The following is a 21,249-nucleotide window of genomic DNA, read 5'->3' as shown; positions in this document are numbered from 1 at the left end:
GGCGTGAATGCCGTTACAGATTTCGTTCTATATGTGTGTTTTTAATTCACATTGCTTTGGTTAACAAATAAGCTCCAGCGGCGAGATTTCTAGTAGATATACTACGGACGGGCACTCGAGTTTGCAAAACGAATCACGGAAAAAAAAATATTAGAAATTAACAACTCCTTTTTAATACCTCCATTTGTACCGACCTATACCTAACGCTCATTTCTGTAATGCTTTCCTCTCAATAAATAAAAAAAAAATACTGCGACAGCATCATAGACATATACGAAGTCAGATATACGCATAGTACTATATATGTATCACCCATAGGTTAGTTCTGAACCCTGCCGCATTGCTTGAGGGCGCCACCTGACGACGCTACTTGCTATTGAGACCGAAGTAGACGCACTATTGTATGGATGTATATACATCAAATTGTATCCAGAATGCAGGTACTCTGAAGATTTCCGCAATATTTTTAGATCTGCACCTAACGAAAGGATGACTATGTGTTTAATATTAATAATTTTTCCTGTTTCTTTCCTCCTGCCGTATCAATTTGAAACTACTTTTTTTTTTTTTCGAAAAGTTTGCCACAAGGCATAAGTTGAGAAAGGGGGAATGGGATGCAGGAGATAGAAAGTTAAAAGAAGGAGTGAAGTCCAGTTGCGCTTATGTATTCGAGAAGGTTGGCAGTGTAACTATTGTCCATCTACTTCGTGCACTGGCTCAAACACGCATATTGGAATTATATGCCTTTACATTGACAGCCTACGTAGCGTCTGCGGTCACGACCAGACGTTCTGCTGTCAAGATAGCGTAATAGATATGCCGCACCATGAATATGATCAAAGCCCGAGCATCGGTGACAAGCACATGGAAAAAGTGACGTCAATGCACCCTGCTTTTTAAACTATGCCTTAAAAGACTATAGACGCCTAATTTTTCGGTGCCTTTTTTATCCTTCGTAATGATGCCTAATTTGTTTATGCACACGGATCATCATTTCAATGTTCGCCTACGACTGCTCAATGATTTATAATCGAATTTCTTTTTTCACCTGTTCCGGTTTCGGTTTCAGCAGCCGAACGATGGCTGTGACGTCAAAGTCAAGTATTGGTCCCATGAGGGATGACAAAGCAGCGATATAATCATTCCTGTGTCGTTTGATATCGCTACAATGATAAAGCCAGCCTACCTCAACAACAGAAACCACTACAAGTGAAGAATCGGCATTTATATCACTGTTTATCATTTCAGCGCGTCAAGACTTAATTGTGACATCACAGCCATCTATCGGCTGCTGAAACCGAAACTGACGAGAAAAAAAATTCAATTATAATATATTAATAGTCGTACACGAAAACTGTGTGCAAATCGACATACAGGAATGTCTTACGCATCATTAACAAGAAGAAAAATGTCACGAAAATTTGGTGTCGTCCGCATTGTGCTGTGTAGCACGATATCAGCCTCCTCGTTACCAAGTAGCAGATTCTCATGACGAACACTTGCGCCATTCGGAAAAATCATTCATTTCGCTTGGTGAACTAAAAAATAAAATGGAGTAACTGGCAAGGCAATGAACGCTCTAAGCATTCGGGGCTGGAAGATTTCTGCCTCAGAGTTATAAAGCAGACTAAACCACACCATATAGGAAAATGATGTCAAGGGCTGAAACATTGATTGATTGTTGCTTAAAGCTGTACACAGTTTCTTTTTTTTATTGTTGTTACCTTATAAAATAAGCTGCTTTACCTGTATATCACAGTACCTGTTCAAAAGCGTCACAGGTTGGAACCGATAGCTAGGGCCGGCACTCGGTGTTGGCGCATTCAGTGAGCACAGCGGTTCACCGTGGCTTGATTGAGAAGACGGGTAAATAAGTCACGACGTCATAGCGATGAATGAACGGTCGGATAACGTAAAGAGATCAACACTGTTAGCACAGCAGTCACATGTTGGACATGGTTTTCGCGGTTTTTCTTTTCTAAGAACTAGCTTGTGACACTTGTCCACTGAGAAATTGGAGGGGACTCATTGCCGCTGCTGGGCAAATAAAGCGAAATTGCAGAGCTATCATAGCGGAGTGGTGCGTTCTTGAGCCTCGGCGGTTCACTTCTACGTCAACGCAGCTCCGTCAACATCCCCTGTGAAACCCATTGCCATCTTTAAAATTCCACATCGGATGCTCCGCAGAACACCACTCGAGCGATACATAGACAAGCCTCCCGATGTCACTAGCCGCGACCTGCACATGTATAGCGCCAACAAGCTAATAAAACCAGAGCACGCAGTATACTACTTTACTTCCGCTTGCCGCAGTGGGCTATCTTTTGAGATAGAATCCAACGAAAAGCGTCACGGCGGCTTCTATACAAACGTGTACTGGGCGCTACCCGATGACTCGTCTTCGGTTTCCTCTGTAGTTGCCGCCGCAGCCTGCGTGCATGTGTTGTAGGAACCGCGATTTAAATAAGCCGGTGGTCGCCGATCCGCTCGTATAACTTCACTCACGACTCGAGGAATCTTAAACGAGCGGAGCAGAAGAAGCACGTCCGGTCGAAACCCACGGCGACATTTGCCGATCACAGAAGAAAAAAAAAAAAAAATGAAAGGCCACTCAAATTACAGCGCCTTTTCCAGAGGCTATCTGCCCTGCGAGATAAACGGACGACGATGTATAGGGGCTAAGAAGAAAGGTAAGAAATCCGGTACGGATGGAGCGCACACCGCCGAGCTGATATGCCACCTGCTCGACCCAACGAGGCGGAGCGAGTGACCGCACGCCGTGTCGTTTTAGGGAGGGGCCGTGCGAGCGCGCGATGTGCTTTATCCCCAGCGCATGGCGCCTCGTCGGCTGGATTTCCTTCCTTGGTGGTCTCGGCGGCGCCTTGTGATTCGGGTAATCTGGTCCTTCTTAATCCCCGGATTAAGGGCGGCACGTCTTAATGTTTCGCGCGGTCGTTTTTATACACAGAGAGACGCAAAGCTTTGCCGTCCTCACCGCTCGAGACAAATTCAAAAGGGATTGCTCTGTCATATACACATGCCCTCCTTTGACTCCCTCTCGGGCTTTTTTTTTTTTAATTTGTCTGTCTGATGGCTTTAACACTGCGGCTTCGCCCGTATTTCATTTCCTCGCCCGTTCAATGCCTTATTACACGCGTGCGCCTTACAGCGATGTGCTCGAAAAGAGCATCCATGCAGTGGATCTTCTCGGCCAAGGAAAGCTATAGACGACGAAGCCAGTCTATGTACACTCTCTCCTGTTTCCTGTCCTTTGGCGACACCGACACCTCTGGGCTCCTCTTTTCGCCACTGACGACATGGGGGGCCTCCGATACGAATGGACAGGGAATGTATTAAATGCCGTGCGTCTACTAATACATCTCGCTTCCCACGCCTGTAAAGAGCCACAGAAAGCTTACACATCAGGATTGTTTTGTGCGTGTGTGCGTGTGCGTGTGTGTGTGTGTGTGTGTGTGTGTGTGTGTGTGTGTGTGTGTGTGTGTGTGTGTGTGTGTGTGTGTGTGTGTGTGTGTGTGTGTGTGTGTGTGTGTGTGTGTGTGTGTGTGTGTGTGTGTGTGTGTGTGTGTGTGTGTGTGTGTGTGTGTGTGTGTGTGTGTGTGTGTGTGTGTGTGTGTGTGTGTGTGTGTGTGTGTGTGTGTGTGTGTGTGAGTGAGTGAGTGAGTGAGTGAGTGAGTGAGTGAGTGAGTGAGTGAGTGAGTGAGTGAGTGAGTGAGTGAGTGAGTGAGTGAGTGAGTGAGTGAGTGAGTGAGTGAGTGAGTGAGTGAGTGAGTGAGTGAACAGACGCCCTACATCATAGTAGTTTCGATCATAGTAGTTTTCCTTTCTACGTGGCTACAGCAGAGACATCACAACGTGTATGAGCGATTCAAGAAATGAAAAAAAAAAACAGTACATGAATTAAATATGGCTGGCTTGTGCACAATTTCTTCCAACCGTGTGTATGATGCTGAAGAAGGCTTATCGCGTAGTGGGCACAAGGGCGCGATAGATGTCCGCCACTCCTGCCTCACGGGTTTAAACAAAAATCGTTTAACTTCGTCTAGTGTATGTAGACTGTTATGCTTCTTTTTCCCAACATCTGCCTCGAGCTCATATCCACCGAGGAACAGCTCGAATAGGCCACTTTAAGCTACATGCTTGTCCACATTTCCCTTCTCACTTTTCACGGTCTGTTTTTTCTTTTTCTTTTGCTTCTTAGATAGAAAAGGAATTCGATCCGTTGTCGGTTTTCAGCGCACAAGTATATAGTCTGCTGGTTATCCTGGGCGCATAGCGTTGTTTGGCTGACCTTTGGGAATTTGGCAGCTGGTAGAGCGTTATCGGCAAGAGAGAAGGAAAGAGAACAGTCGGCTATCCCCAATAAGTGCATGATACGGACAAAAGGATCAGCTTTTGTTTAACTACTGGTAGTTCCTGCGACTCAACTTTTTTCACATTTAAACACAATGCACGCAAGAGACCCGTCACATGCCCTGCAAACGACGCCTTTGTAAGAAAGGCCAAAGTCGCCGCATAATAGCTATCTGTCGACACTTTCAAACGCTCCCATTAAAACGCAATCATTTAAGGACAGAAAGAAGAAGCTTTCCTCTTTCATTTCGAAACTTTCATTTCGACAAGCCTCTGGAGAGGTTAACGTACAACAATTCCTTCCTATTATATGCGTGACAGCAGTCGCGCTTTCAGCAACCGAAAAGAAATCAAAGGAGAGCAAAGGAAAGGACAAGCTTGAAAACGGGAACCGCGCGAAGTAGGCAGGGCACAAAAGGATATCAATGTCCCCCGACATGGCTTCTTGCCTTCCGCGCACGGGTGGATATGCACGTGTGTGCTCGAGTGTACCTGAAGCGTTTAAAACCTCTCGATGGCGCCCCTAACCAGCGCGCCCCTCTTCAACAGCTTCGCGCACAAAGAGGGGTAGCGGCTCGCCTATAGAGAACAACAGTTCCCCAGCTCCAGAATCCCTTTTACGTTGCCGCTCCTAAAAAGATTCTGTCCAGCCCGCTTTGTCAAGAGAGAAGAGGGGCATTCAAAGGTCTCCTCCTTATAAGCCGGCCGCCGCGTTCGAGGGCTCTTGCCTTTTCAAGTGTCACTTGACGCCCTTGCTCGAGCAACCGAGCAACGGGAGCGTGATACCTGGCGAGCATGCAAAAAAGGGACCTTCCTCCTCCTGCTGCCTACAACCTCCCCCCCCCCCACCCCCCCGCTCACTCCACAACCCCCCTTAGAGGAAGGTGGAGACGCGGTACAGACAGAGGAGACGAAGAAACGAATAAATGTGTTGCCACAAGGAACCATGCCCACCGTCCAGAAGAGGGCGCGCCGTGCGATGTGTTATGTGTGTGTGTGTCTGCGTGACTCTGACCCGCATCTTTTCTTTGCCCCGAGGCATAAGAATTCGCGGCTTCGAGGAGGACATGCGATTGGCTGTTATCCGCGCGCGTGCATATGTGTGCAGAGAGTGCACGCTTGTTTTGTGCTGCCCGCCGTCTCTTTGCATAGAAGCCAACAAGCTTTCTTCTCACGAGAGGTATTCATTTTATGTATGTATAGAAGCGTAGGGGGAGATGTCTTCCATGTCCGCAGCGGCGGTACTGACTCAGTATAAAGATGGAGAGAAAGTAAGGAAGGTGCTGCGCTCTTCGATATTATTATATTTGAGGGAGCGGTTGCGCCCCACGATTGTGAGTTGCGGTGTGCGTCGAGCACCGCTGAATGTAGCTCTCTCGCCTTGTTGGGCCCTGATGCCGGCTGTCGCGTAGTCGAGGAGTCGGCTTTCTTCGCGCTCCGGTGCGCCCTCTATACAATTACACGTGTTCTTCACGCTCCGATAGGTATCACTGATCCCAGTCTGTGGACACGCAGTTACAAAAGCACTCGCATCGCCCTGACTATCGTTCGAGCTTGTGTCCCTATGTTACACAGTATTTGACGACCGAGGAGGGAACAGAACGAAGGAGAGCGGCTGTGGATGACGGGGCTGCCACTGATTCCGGGAGTGTTGTGTGGCGGCTGATGACGGCGTGGCTTGGTACGGCCGGGGAAGCGGCGGCTGTCATCACCGCCAAAGTAGGCGCCGCAGGCGACGTGCTCCGCAGTGCTGTTCAAGAGAGAGAGAGAGAGAGAACGGGTGGATGTGAGCGTACTGCTTGAACTTGGAGGAAAACCGTTCGTGGTTGGCTGGCTAGTGCTTTATTAAGATGTGTGTGTGTGTGTGTGGGGGGGGGGGGGGGGGTGCGTGTGGTGTGTGTGTGCACGAGAGAATTTCAGGCTGCTCCGGAAGTATCGCCCTAAATTTTCCTTTAAGGTTAGCTTGCCACTTCGAACCAGGAACTGATTTTTTTTTAATATCCCATCCAGAAGTGGGGGCTTGCCATGAAAACTGCACAGTTGTTCGTCTAAGTCTCAACCAAATACATTACATGAAGCTGGTCATAAAAAAAAAAGAAAAAAAAAACATATTGAGGCGTTGGGAACCCTGTGGGGACAAAGACACGAAATGTCACAAAATGCAAACGGAGCCATAAATGATTAGGCTTTTCAACGACAGTCAACTTTGACGCCAAAATATGAATACTTGGCAGGAAAAGAAGAATACATATCAACGGAAAAAAGTTCGCTTCAATAATGTTTTATGAAACATAAAAATGAAGCCGCCCTCGATAAAAGGATAGCAAACAACTCCGATCCTATACACGTCGCACCTGGTTCATGCACTGTATACATAGCGCAAAATATGTACGAAGACATAGTGAGATTTCGTGCAAGCAGAAAAATGCATGCAGTTCCGCATTTCAGCTGTGCTCGTGTGCACATGCTGTTTTCGTTCAAGTAAGGTTCATAAGAAAAGGCGTACATCGCAACTGCAGGTAGCAACGCATAATAAGATGGTACCGTCTTTGCCAAAAGTAACCAGGCTGCATGGTTTGCTAATTAGCCCTGTAGATAACTGTTAAATAACATGCCAAATTATTAATCCCCTGTGCGGAAAGAAAGCCCCTCACTCTTATCTGTAAAGACCACTTTTTGCCTTTTGGAATAGATCAAGGGCTCCAAACACGGCTGAGAAGCAAACCCTGCAGCCTGGTTACTTTTGGCAAAGACGGTACATTTATCATCAGGATACAAAAACAAAGCAGTGGATGTAACGAGTCGAGGAGGCTCTAACGCGGTCAAAGGCAGATTATGTGGTGCCCATAACTGAAAACCGGCAGTCTATTACTGTGAGTAAACATCACGAGATAGAAAGCGTAATAGAAGGAGGCCGATTCAGAGTCATATATAGAGAGACATTCGATTTTGGCTTCGCAGCTAGGCTAGAACTGGAGTAGTTTAGCAGCATTGAGAGTGATTTCTGTCCTGAAGTGGAATCAGCTAGCTTCGCAATGTCAGTGCGCACTGCGGGACGGCGGCGATGACGGATGATATAACATTGGTATTTGCCCGACGTTTTATCGGGGACAAAAGTTTTTCAGGATCGACGCTTCATCAGGAACCGAAGCCCATAGCTGTGTTGTTAGCCGGTGTCCGGAGACCAACTTAACGGTCTGAAAGGCGGACTTTGTGACATCAGTTATAGTGAAATCAAGAGATCGCCAATGAATGTGACGTTTGTACGCCAAATTTCATTTCCTCGTGTCCTGGAAATGGTTGTCCACAGTAGTACATCTTACCTGCACCCGTTCACTCTTGAAGCCCGTCAGAAAAGATCAAGAGCCAGAGCTCCTCTCGCTGTAGTGCCAAGCAAATACATTTTTTTAATTACATAACTGGAGTGCTTATTACGTGCAGAAAACGCTGCATGTCCTCTTTGATAGCTTGAAACATTAGACTTCAGTTAACTGGCTATAACTTGTACTCAACATCTCATACCTGCTTTTTGATATCTGTTACTTGTAAATGTACCATGCTGAACAGACCATCCTTTTAATACCAATTTCTTGCCAAGCGAATGGGTGCTGTGGTTGGACAATATGCTTGAGTGTGTTACGGGCAAGGATATTGTTGTGTACGCGAACCGACGCACTGCCACACCGCCTCCAAGCTAACGGACGCAAGGCCGCTCCATTTCCAATGCCTCCTTGCACCTGCGAGCAGGCCGTTTTGGAGAGACCAGCAGGGGTACCCTAGCGTTCCTGTATATGCTCCCGCAGGGAGCATATACAGGAACACTAGGGTACCCCGGCCTGCGCCGACGACGACGCGCGGACGTAACCCGAGCCGTGCGTTGACTCGGAACTGGACCGTCCTGGGAGCATGTGCGCGACCAGGGCACGAGAAGCAATGCCTTCTTTATAATGCATGATATTTTGCGTGTTTCTTAAGCTTTCGAGCTCATTCTTGCTCTGCGTATAGATTAGCCGAGCCCTCAGTCATCGCAAAGTTTCCCGAAATGTTTAGATACAAATAAGATTTAGTTACCAGTAAAATAGTGTTGGCGCTGCTGTGCTTGCCGGTATTGAAGCTTGCTCGCACTTTTTTTCCTTAAAGGTTCGTGCTACATCTCCGTGTTCAGCGAAAATTACGCCCAAGGTAGCAACCACCGAAGAGCCAGCGCTGATAAATTTGCCAGCGATGCCAAACTCGACATGTTAAAATGACTGCAGTGGACAAAATAGTGCGCATAGGTATCTAGAACATTAGATGCAAGTTCTAATGGTCAAGAAGTTGTAATTGTTAGAGCAGCCGCAATGGCCTGTACACTTCGAAACATGCTTCGAAAATTAAATCCCAATCTTATGAATGCAGTCCAGACATAAGAAGCAAATACATTACCAACATTACCAGTTCCATGGCCGAGTGGTAAATAAAGGAAAAAAAGTTCCATGGCCGAGTGGTTAGCGTAGAAAGCTGTGGAGTAAGAGGTACCGAGTTCGAATCGCGCCAGAGGCGCAGTTTTTTTTTTCGCTTAGTTTTAATTTTTTTTTATTTTTTAGCTTTTTTTAATGTTGTTGAGGTGCTTCGCTACGTTTTAGCTTTTACTTTTTATCCAGAAGTGCTCATTGGTCAACACTCATGAACAACACACAAGAAATTTTGCACACATTAGGTGCCAACCAGAAACACGGTGGCCAACTTTCTTGTGAAACTCATCAAAAATGCATCAAGAAAATGTACAGAAATATCAAGAAAATGTATAGAAATGTTAATGTGCATGATGAGGAATGTAATTACCATTTAATCAGAAACTCATTAAGCTTTTTTGTAAGGGAAGCAAGAAAGCAGAAATTTGAAATGTAATACTAACATAGGCGAAAAAGTATCTGTGTTGCTTAGCGTACACTACAATATCATTACTGTTTTGCGACTTCCGCCGATGCGTCCATAAAACCACGGCCGCTGCAGAAGTTGCGCACTACAACTTCTAAGCGGTTATTTAATTGTTATGGAATGAGGGAGAAATTAGTCATTCTTACCACACGGCGCATACGGCTTTCCAGCCGTTTGGCTACGCTTGGGTGGACAATAATACACACCTCTATATTGCATAACATGTATGTTATATTATCGATAGTGTTACCGGATTGCCTGGAGCACTTCCGCCTCCAATACGCACGCTTTTATTGGTCTCGACGCGCGACAGCTCACCTTAACGGCGTCAGATATGGCACCATGGTTCCGGCCCGCCAGCTAAGCGCATGTCGGCCGCGTTGGAACCAATCAGCGTGTGCGCACAGCTGATGAACGGACCTCAATATATACTCCGGTAACGCTAACGTTAATGTACCGTATGCGGTATGTTAGAGGTGTCTGACGAGTAATTTCTCCCTTGTAACTTATTATATATTTTACTCAACTCTGGGGGCATTCCCCTAAAACTATATCTCGAGCGGCTACATATACGCTTATCTGCCTCGCTGAACCGCCGCTTCAGATCTTCGGGGCCTTAAAATAACCTTCATTTTAACTTTAAAACTACTCGTTTCATTGAATTGGCTGAGTGTCTGAAGAGCACCCACCTTCAGACGGTTTTTCTACGGGCCTATACGCTCAACTTTCGCCTCACATCCTTAGAGCTGAACATATATGCTCAGCTCTCCAGAAAGACTCGCCTCCAGAAAGCCTACTAATTGCCACTGAGCCTCTTCATTTCCAAATCTGCCGAAAGGCGCCTCCGTGGCGCTGCAGGACTCTATGCATGACACCCTGTCGGGCGAGCGGCACGCGCAATGCATAACCAATGCATAACCAAACTAGCCAGTCAATATGTTTTAAACTCCTAACACACCCAGAAAGTCGAGATCTTGTAAGTTGCAGTTTCTCGGCCAGCGGGATTTAACTAGAGAGAAAGAAGCCTCATGCATATAGACCACACCTCATGCCCGCGCTCCCGTTCCTCCGGGCTCTCATTCGACCACCTCGCTAGCCTCCCAATGAACATAATATGAAATCCTTACACACTACCTCCTGAGCAAAATATATCTCCTACCTGAAGTCTCCCTGTTATTATTATGCAGGCAGCAACAAATCACTACCTATACGCCTTTGGAATTGCATCATAAGTACCAGTCTGCATTACCCTATCCACATATCGCAGGGGAAAAACCAACTTACTTCACATGATGCTGGCGTGCCAACAATATCTGACTGTTTCTTCTAACCGAATTGGTTCCCTCGAGCAATGGAGGCCACCCTGCTCAGCGCTAGCCTATTTTCTTTTCCCCTCGAAGGGGAGGCCCGTTTTTCCCTCACTGAAACGATTGCCCGCCACCCCGGCCCTCTCTTAAATACTTTTAATTCTTCCTCCTCCTGCTCATGTTTTATTTCTGAGAAATTGCGATGACTTCAGCAGCGCCATATTTGATTCTTTCGAGAAATGAAAAAAAAAAAAAAATCTGACCGCATCCTTTTCATTACTATAATATAGTTAAGAAAATTAAATGCGCGTTTCTTCTATATATGTGAAGAATGATGTATAGAGACGGCTCCCAAGCTGCGCAGCTTAAATGCTGTAATGCGAAGCTGAACCACCCACGACCACGGTGCATATGCAGCGCTGTCATTGCTCAAGTGCAGAGTCCTCGCGTAGTGGGCAAACCGAAGAGCTCCATGTGCACCTTACGACGCTGCCGAATCTGGCGGAGTTCCTACCAGGGCACCACGCTTGCGAAGGCATTTCAGTCCTGCTGTTCCTCCTCTTTCTCATACATACATATTTTCTTTTTAACCCTGCTCCGTCATGATTAGCCAGACGCCTTCGTTTTCTAATAACACAAGTCGTGGTGGGTTTCCGCCGCCTTTGCCTATATACCTTTCTTTCTCTCGCCTCTAGTTTGTTTCAAGATCACTTTGTCGTTGCTACTTGTAGCCCCCCCCCACTTTCCTCCCCGGGATTTTTTCTTTCTCATTTCTGCGTCCTTCTCTACCGAAAGCAACGAGCCGAGAGAGCAAACACGACAGCCCTCGCGGCCGATCCATCCTGGTGGAATTCCTGGGCGCGCGCTTACCGGGCCAGTCTTGACAGTGCCTCGCGATGGAATGATGGATCGCGCGATTCGAGGGCCCCTAAGGCACATACTAACACCCGATTCGCACATGCATCCCCCCCTTACCCCCTCCTTCCTTCCCCATCATCTGACTCGCGTCTGCGGCGGGCCAAACTGCTGTCGACGTTTTAAGCTGCAGCGTGATTTGAAATATCCTCTGTACGGCTTTCAAATCGCGTTTTCTGCAGCCCGTCTGCATTTCGCGGCCAATCCGGTGCAGTGTGTCTACAGAACAGCCAACAATCTCCATGCTTGTGGCCAGCGAACTTCTCCCCGCGCTTTCTGTCCGTTCCGCGTGCCTTAGACATGCGTATCTGCACGCATGCCAGGGCGTTTGCGCGTGTTCGCGACCTTATGGTGCCCCCTCCTCCCTCCCATGCACCTCTTCTCAAGAGCTCGGACTGGCCGTTCTGCTTTGTTTGCCACAGCCGTCCGTCTGTCCGTCCTCAGAGCATCAAAGCCGCGGTCGTCCTAACTAGATCCTGAAACGTCTTTCCCGAGCTGCCAATTCTCACGGCTCGCTCAAGAGTCGCGGCGGTGGCTCGACTGGCCGTCGCTTTGGACAGGGATGTCACACACCGGAGGCGACTCGTCCAAACCGAAACGCGCGCACTCACCTTCTTGAAAGGCCAGCCAGCCTCGCTCCCCCTCGGCGCACTTCGTAATTGGCTAGGGCCCCGGGACTTGCCTCGTGCAACGAACGCGTCGCCCGCGGCGCACAAAAGGCGATGCTCCCATTTGGCTTGCCGACGACTGGAACTAATCATAGACGCGTTGTTTGGCTTTGTGCTACGGCGTCGCGTATACACAGACTTGGAAGAGGCTATAGCAACCTTATTGTTGGAGCAAAAGACGAAGAAGGACGCGGTCAGCCAGCAGGCAGTTGCGCGTTCTCGCACCAATGACGGGCCTGCATGGTGACGGCTCTTGTTGTGGCGATGATTGCGTCGTGTGTGCATTTGTTATAAAATGGAAGAGCTTTCTTCGCTTGCGCGCCGCGGTGTCAGACATTATTTGTAGCTTTAGTTATTTGGGCTGATCGTTCCATCGACATTGCCAGAACTGTCTCCTCTCTGATATGTTGAAGGCTACGGCTTGTTGAAGGCTGCGCTAAATACCTTTGTCTGGATCTGTGAGCGCTTTTTGCCGCTGACTTTTCTGGAGCAATGGCCGCCGTCTCGCGTGCTTGCCGTCATTCCTTTGTGGACGTCTTCTTTCAATAGAGACATTACGAAGACTGCTGGACACGCATCAGAGCAGCTGCATCAGGAGAGGTGTACACAAGCCATTGTGCTACAGCGCCCGTTAGGAACTCGGCTTGAGTAAATTATAGTGAAAGCTAAGCGAGACGGAAGCCCTGATGAAGTCGGGTTGAATTCAAAGCTCGTCGCTCTGCAGGCGTCGTCAATTCCACTAACAGGTTCCATGCATTTGGATTAAATGACAGTCTTTTCGTGCAGATACCGTGCACATACAACCAAAGGTACAAATTTGAATTTCAGAAAGCCTGTTATTCATTACTTTCCCTGCCTATACATTTCTTTGCTCTTTCATTCACAAAATTGCAAAAAAAAAAAAAAAAAAAAAAAATGTACCAGAAGCAATTCCAGTACGGACTTCAAAATGCATTTCTCTCCTGAAATGTCGATAGCTATATACTAATGTTATATACTCGTATATCTATATATAATCCGGCGGGATTTGTTTAATGATAAATAAAAGTGCATATATGGCCATGGGAGCATGGATAGACGGCCTGGCACGTTTCGGACCTTGAAAACTCTTGTTCAGAAAAATATGAGGCATGCGTCCTATTAGAGGAAGAAAATAAGTCTGCGCTTCGCAAGAGACTTCATTTTGACGCATTACAGTGCTCGTGTGCAGGTGGGCATACATGTATACTGAGGACTGCGGGTTTATTGAAGAGAGACGCCTTGTCAAGCAGTGGGTGCATGGCGCAGGGATGAACAACATTCATTAGGAAAACGGCCGGACTTCATAATTAGTCAGAAAAAGTCTTTGTTTGCTAAAAGCGCAGAGTTTGCCACTTGCCGCCAAGATATCGGGCGTTATATTTCAGTGTCGCCGTCAGGCGTACGGGAATGTTGTTTCAATATATATCATGGGCACAATTTTATTCAGCATTCGACACAAGAATACCTTCAAAGTATATTCCAATGGGCAACTCCCACTTCCTATATATGTCCTCCGACTAGAACAAAAAGTCCCAGGCTTTACGGAGCTGGAGCGGTGAGCCAGATAGCAACAACCATGTACCGACAGTACTGTCGTCGACTAAATATCGTTAACTTCTTCCTGTCATAAATTATAGAAAAAATCTTTAGTATTTGATGTATAAAAAGTGGAAGTGACGCCATTTTACAAATGGGCGATGCGGGAACACCAACTCAACGAGTTTTCAGATGTGTGTCTTTCGCGTTGGATATTTAGAACTGCACTGTTGATTAAGAAAAGTTAAAAAGGAGACGACCTCTGATGCGGACGGCGTTTCTTTGCGCTATTTCATACTGTCTCTCAACATCAACAATCAACGAGGAGATTATATTCAATGATACTCATAATGTCCGCCTTGCTGGACAACCCATCCTGCACTGATCTTTCCGAAATCACAAATCTCTAAACGCGCACGCATGCATGCACGCACACACGCACGACGCGCGCGCACACACACGCACGCACGCACGTGCATACACACACACACAAACAAACACACACACACACGCACGAACGCTCACATTACATGTGATTTTAGAGAAGGTGCGAAGACGTCGCCGCGCCAGAATAACTTGTGCAAAGCGCCCCATAGTGGAACAGGTCAAATGAGAAAACCGTGCAAGAGGAATAGGAAAACATTTCTGCAATTTTTTAGGGCGTATGGCAGTGTTCATAAATGCAGTGAGCATAGCAGATCAAAATGCGTGCCAGAACAAGGTAAAAAGAGAGGGTGGTCCAGTGCAAAAGATGGTGAAGGATTGGGAAATTATTCAGCTTAAACTATCAAAAAGAGGGTGCTTTGAACGACTTTCAAAGAAAACCAGGGGAACTAGTCCACTGAAGACATTCATTCATCTTCAGTTCATATTGGCGCGCTAAATTATTTTCTTTTTTTTTTTTTTGTAGTTTGAGAGCATGGAATAAATATCTGGGCTGGGCAACTTTCACGAGATATATATAAAAAATAAATAAATAAATAAGGACAAGCAACCGAAAGCGGCACTGCTTCGCAAGTCAAAGGTAAAGCACGGCCCTGTGCCGAATGCCGCGCGCATTGGGATGCCTGCCCGAAATGACAAACACCCTGCAAGCAAACATGGTCTCCAGCGGAGCAAAGAAAAGCCGACGGTGGTACGCGCGCGCGCTCGGAGCTGGGCACGAATGTAAAGAACCTCAAGGCTCTAACAAATGCCCCCAGAAAGCCAAGGTGCCCAACCGGGGCGAGAGAACAAAATACCAACCAAGAACACGAGCAATGCAGAATCGAGAAGAGGTGGCAAGGGAGGGTGAGGAGAACAAGATATACAGACCGAACGAACAGCTTCGAAAACGATTACGTTCCCCTCTGGAGTGGTTGCCCCGCTCCGCTTCGCGTCAGCATCGAAGAGCACTCCTGCGTCCCTCCATGCTTGGAATACCCCCTCCACCATCCAATATTTTTCTTTTCCTTCCTCCTCTTGCTTCCCGCAGCTCGTCGGCAGCTCCCCCTCCACGTAGCACGCCACGCTAGCTCATCACTCTCTGGCGGCATGGGCTTGTAGCTGCGAGCTTGGCAGGCCGAAGTGTGAAACAGGAGGATTAGCATGTCGGACCTTTGGTACGCTTCAAAGCCGCCGACGCCACCGCTGGATAAAAAATAAGGTGCGGTAGCTTCGGGTGCATTCTTCCCCCTTACTCCCCCCCCCCCCCCCCCCCCCCCCCCCCCCCCCCCCACCTCTCGACTTCTCGAGACACCCCCACCGCCATTCCTCTCTTGCGTGCTGGAAGGAGAACCCCTTATTCACAGTGCCGTCGCTGGACGAGGGGCTCTGTTCCCCTCCTCCATCTCTCGGCGTGGCGCTTCCTGCAGGTTTATTTCTTTTCTCTCTCTGCCTCTTTCTTTCTCTCACCCCGAGTTCTTGCACGATCGCGTAGTGCCTAAAAGCAGCCCTTTGCTTACAGTACGCGGCGTATTAAAAAGGAATGTTCTTTGTCTGAGGAAGAAATAATATAGAAGAATAACAAATTTCACCGGGTTGGCGGAAAAGACACGAGTGTGGCTGTACGCAAAATCGAGAGCTGGCGAACACTTCGGTGTCTCCATGGCTTTCTCGAGCAAAAACGCGGTTAACCGGCGGCGCGTGTACAGGAAAAAAATGTTCGTCCTGATTGAAGCTCATTACGGGGAGTGCCTTTACGCCGAATGCCCCGTCGGCAAAGGAGCTCTGAACCGTCTTGCTCTCCCACTGGCAACACAGTCTAATGCTGGAAATACGGGCGAGAGCGCATGAGAGAGAGGATGAAGCTTGGGTGGAGAGTTTAGAGGGGAGGGTCGGCTATTTGTTCTTGTATGCTCGATTGTGGCGGCATGCCGCGTCGTTTGGTTGTGTGTTTTCGGAGCTGTCGGCTCTCTCTTCGCAGTCCGCCACGCCATTGACTCGACGTAGCCAGCGAGCGAACCCAGGTAGGTTGTCGAGCGTCCGTCGGCGGCGGCGACCACTTTGCTCTGTCCGGGATCGGCGGTGGGTGATTCAAGGGCGACTGCGGAGAGGGAGATTTCGGATGCTGGGAGAGGTGAGGGAGGGGGGGGGGGGGGGGGTCATATGGGCGCAGGGGAGTGAGGGGGGGGGGGGGCAACGCTTTCAGGAGATATTTGGGGGGAGGGGGGTCTTTTGGGCGAAGCCGCCGCCAGAGTAGAAAACGGGAGGCGGGCGGAGGTATCACTTTGCCGCCAAGGGGTTCGACGTCAAAGGGGAGCGGTGGTGCTTCTCTTGGCGCGCCCGATGAATGCGAAACGCACTCTTTCGGTGCGGCCGTTGCATTGTGCTGCCCGCGCCTCTGCTCCCCGTATCATTGCTCGCCTGAGAGCGCTGCATCGCGTAGCAGCCTTGCGTACACGGAGTTATTCGTCAACAATGACCCCGTTCCTGTGGTGCTTAGCCCTACACCGTTGGCGAGTGCGTGTGTGTACAAAGCGTTTATACGTGAGGGAGTAGAGGATGTTCCCCGCGAGAGAAAGTCACAAAGTCGCCGCCTGTATACACGAGCGAAATGAATGCTGTCGAGACAGAGCACGCGCGTTTTTCGTGCGAGTGTTGCCTCTCTCGATGATGGCAATGCGGTGTGGCGGCGAAAGCATCTTCTTTGTGCTGCGCCGGAAGAAAGGTGCGGGCGACGTGGGCGCGTGTGTGCGTATACCCGCTCCCTCTGCATTCACGTACGTATACAGTGCGTCCGCGGCACGCGAACAAAAGATGCTCCGCTCGCGGTGAAAGTGTGTTGTGTGCGAAAGCGCGAGTAAATGGCGCGGAAGCAGTGTTTGCCGCCACGTTGTCACTGCACAATGAGGCATTTGGCTTTCCCACTCGGCACGCCATGCCCCGGCGGGCGTCCTTGAAATACTAAGCGCGCCCGATTGCTTCGTCAAATAATTCCTCGCCTGTTGTAACACTCTCGCAGCCAGAACAGTAAGAAGGACAGCTTCGATGTCGACGAACGTGAAGAAAGTGACGCAACCTTTCTCGTAGAGGGGCCGAAAGCGTCGGCATTGCGCCAGGTTATAGAGATACAACCTCGGCCCTCAGCGATGGCCACTGCGGCTTGGGTGCCCTAGCACGCATTGCAGTGCAATATGACCCTCTTTTGTAGCAGCGGAAGCGACGCCACTATTTTGTAACAAGTAGTAGAGAATGGGAGGGAGCGATTACACGTGGGAAATTTGCCTTCCTGTGCAAGGCGGGTGCTGTTTTCGCCTTGCTAAAGAATTACATTCGGAGCGGGCACATATCAAAACAGAAAGAGGCTTTCCTCCACACACTCACCGCAATGGCTCAGACAGCGTTCGACTGCTGGACATAACGAAGCGTGTTCAATCCAGCCCCGGCCGCCGCTTTTCGACAGAAGTGGAAAGCAAGGCACCACCCCATGTGGTCGAACTTTCCCAAGCCCTTTACGGCGTTCTTTGCGTCCTGAGTTACCTGAGGAAGATAAACTTAAACAACACCAAACCAAACTAAAATTGTTTCTGCACTATATCGTTTGCCTTGTGAGCTAAGCAAACAATCCCGAGCACGATTCAAAATTATAAAGCTTAAGCAGAGTTTTCCTTTTACGTTGGTCGCTGATAGATCCTCACAGGACGCGCCAAATGAAAAGACAATAAGTTTACAGCCAAAGAAAGTGGAGTTTTAGGAAAACCTTTTATGGGCTCTTGGCGGGGTATGCGGCAGCTCGCGCACTGCCGCTCCGTGTAAACGCAGAGAACGCCGTGCAGAGCCGGCGTCAATGTCACGACCCCTTCACACCGTCGGCGGGCATGCATCGGGGCAACGGAAGATCTGTCTTGCCGGGGCTCGCCCGCGAGCAAAGCGGCAGAAGCACCTCGGGACCGATTGGCTTTCTTGAGCCGCGCCGAAGTTGCCCTTTGCGGAGCTGGCGGCGGCGTTTGCTCATCTCGCCGCGACGCTCTGCTCGTGTGTGCGCGCCAAGCAACGCCCCGAGGTGCCGCTTCCTCAGCGGCGGACCGGGCGCAAACCCGTTATTACGACGAAGGAGATAGTCATCGGTGGGCGTTCAAGACAAACAGTATCGCCGCGCCAAAATGAAAAGGGCCCGCCGCGCCGACGGTGCGAGTTTGCCTTGGGGGCCGCGCTGGGCCATGGCTTGCTGGGCCCCGCCGCCGGAGATGGCTTCGCACGCCGCCGCCGTATATTGCTGCTGCCGCAGTCTCCATATGGCCGCGGGTGCTTTGCTCCGGCGGCAGAGCGCGCCCGCGCGCACCCCACTGCAAGTTCCAGTGCAGTCCAGGAGTGGTAATAACGCCCGGCCGTCCACGTTTTTCGGCTTGCATCGATGTTTCGGAAGGTGTGTGGAAAGATGGAATGACACGATACCGCTGGTCACGATGTTTTTCGGTGGGGGCGCGACGCGTTTTGTCTGCCGCAGCCTCCGTGTGGCTACCGAACCGGAGGCCACGCGGACATTGTGTTCCTTCAGAAACCTACGCCTACTGTGTGCAGAAGCTTTGATGTTTGCCTGCTGTAGGGGATGCGGTGGCGAATATATGTACTTTTTGGGTGTGTAATGTACGTCGCGTCTTCAGCCGCAAAAATCACGCCGGGGCACAAAAGAAAACCGCCTTTCCGAGAAGGAGATAAGGATGTAGATGCCTGCTGCTCCGAGTCCACTAACCTACGATTGTTTGTTACCGGGTGGGAAATTGGCAAGACAGTTGCCTTTGTGAAGGAAGAGTCTTCATAGACTTTAATTTTTGTCTTTTTTTTTTTTTTTTTTTTTTTTTTTGCTGCGTGGACGACGTAGATACGTATACCATTGCCCACTCGAAGCGATGCAATCACAGTTAAGTGAACGTTGTGTCCCAAGCAGAGGGCCCAAATAATAATGACATGCTGCATTATTTATTTTGTGTTCAATATTAGTTGGGACATTGCTTGTGTATCAACCGGTATAGTTGTATTCGTTTTGATGCTGCATACTTTGTTGTGTTGAATTCACAGCGCATTTTTTCGTTTTTGTTGTTGAACGCTAAAATGAAAAACCATATATACTGTTTTCCTTCCACCTGTCTGGATTTGCTTGTGTTTGTGCGGGAAGGGGGAGGGGGGTGGCACTGTTACAGCTTTACTATTGCAAAGCCATTGTACATATCAGTAGGGATATGTCCCTGCTTGCCTTTCCCCGCGCTTTCTGTATACCTCTTTGTTTAAGTGAACCCTGATCTCGTATTTTGTGCACGCGAAGGTACCAGATGACGATAAAGATGAACCCAAAGTGCACCCTGAAAGCGATCAAATGCACCACAGCGTACGAAATGATGAAGAGCGGCGCAGTTTCCTGCATCTTATGGTCCTTTTTTATTTATTTATTATTATTTATTTATTTATTTTTTGCGTATGCGCTACGTCGTGGTGGTTTTTTTATGACGCTTCAGTGGTGTACAAGTGCGGGCTTTTCGCATTTCTGTCCCTTTGCAGTGTAGCCCCATGTTGCTATACAGTCTCCATCTCGCCACCCATAAACAAAACTACAAGCTCATGTCAACTGTGAGGCCGATGGAGGAATGATAACCGCACCAACCACTTGGCACCTCCTTTTATCTTTTTATTTTCCAGATGGTATACTCTGACAGTTACCGATAACGTTTTGCAGCGGCGAAGTATATCTGTATGGAGAACAAGTCCAGACTACTGAAGACGAGCATCGGACGTGCACGGAAGACGCATGGAAGTCACGTATTTCGATCCGTATAGCGCACAGCAATATAACATTTGACCCTGTCGACTAGATAGCCAGGTTAAGGAAGAAGCAGCAAACGAAGACGACCTGTACGTGCAGCGTCCCCTACTGCAGATTATGGGTTAAACAAAACTTGATGCGAAACTAAATTATGTGGCAGTTCTTTGGTCTGGCTCTTGCTAAAAGTTTTCGTTTTTTTTTTTTTCTTTTCAAAAAAGTCAGCTGCTCTTGTTTGACGCCTTTTCGTATTTGGCGTCTTCCTGCTTTGCATGCAGAATATAATGAGTACCAAGTGCATTTTCGCCACTTCTCTGAATGAATCGTTTATATTGTATACTATTGGTTCAGCAATCGCTCGTGGGTGTTAAGGAAACTGCTTCGATATCGCCATAAGCCCCATTTTCTTTCGATTGCTTTATTGCAAAATTGTGTACAGACGGGGAAATTATTTGTTTCGTGTCAATTTGAACTTTGCTCTGTAACAGCGTTCATGATGAAAATGGAAACTTTTCATCCTGTTCTCAGCAAGAAGCGGAAGATAAGATTACATTGATGCCACCTTACAGAATGAACGTAGATACCTGCCTTGAATCAGGCGGCAACACTTCAGGCTCGTAACTGCCGAGCTTATCTTGTTTCCTCTGCGATTCCGAGGAATATCGTTCAGGACCGGTATTATTGCAGCTTTTATGCGGTATGCGAACTATGCAAAAAAAAAAAAAAAGGGGGGGGGGGGGAGGGGGGTCTTGCAGCATGTGTCACCTTATATATATACGTTCACTATAGTTCACGTTCCACGTGATACTCGCGGTAATGCAGGGCGTGCCACGTCCGCAGCTATGGATCAGGGTGGCTTTGGTGAACACTATCAATGAAGGTTCGGTTATAGGCAACATTAGAGAGCAAAAGTTTGGACAGCGTCGAGGACACAATATTCAGAGGTGGTGGGATCGGTTCCCATGCATCATTGGAGCGTTGACTTTCCCTCTATTTTGCAATTAGTTACTTTTACCTCTAAAATGATTACAATGTAAATTCAGGTCAATAATAGCAAAACGTGTACGCTTTCCTTGGCCTCACTGACTGACTCCTGGCTTCTTTCATTCGTGCGTGCGCACTCACTCACTCACTCACGCGCACGCACGCGCACGCACGCGCACGCGTACACACACACACACACACACACACACACACACACACACACACACACACACACACACACACACACACACACACACACACACACACACACACACACACACACACACACACA

The sequence above is a fragment of the Amblyomma maculatum genome, chromosome 2 (assembly GCF_055883805.1).
Source record: "Amblyomma maculatum isolate TAMU_Amacu chromosome 2, ASM5588380v1, whole genome shotgun sequence".
NCBI classification, from domain to species: domain Eukaryota; kingdom Metazoa; phylum Arthropoda; class Arachnida; order Ixodida; family Ixodidae; genus Amblyomma; species Amblyomma maculatum.
This window is presented reverse-complemented; position numbering follows the sequence as displayed.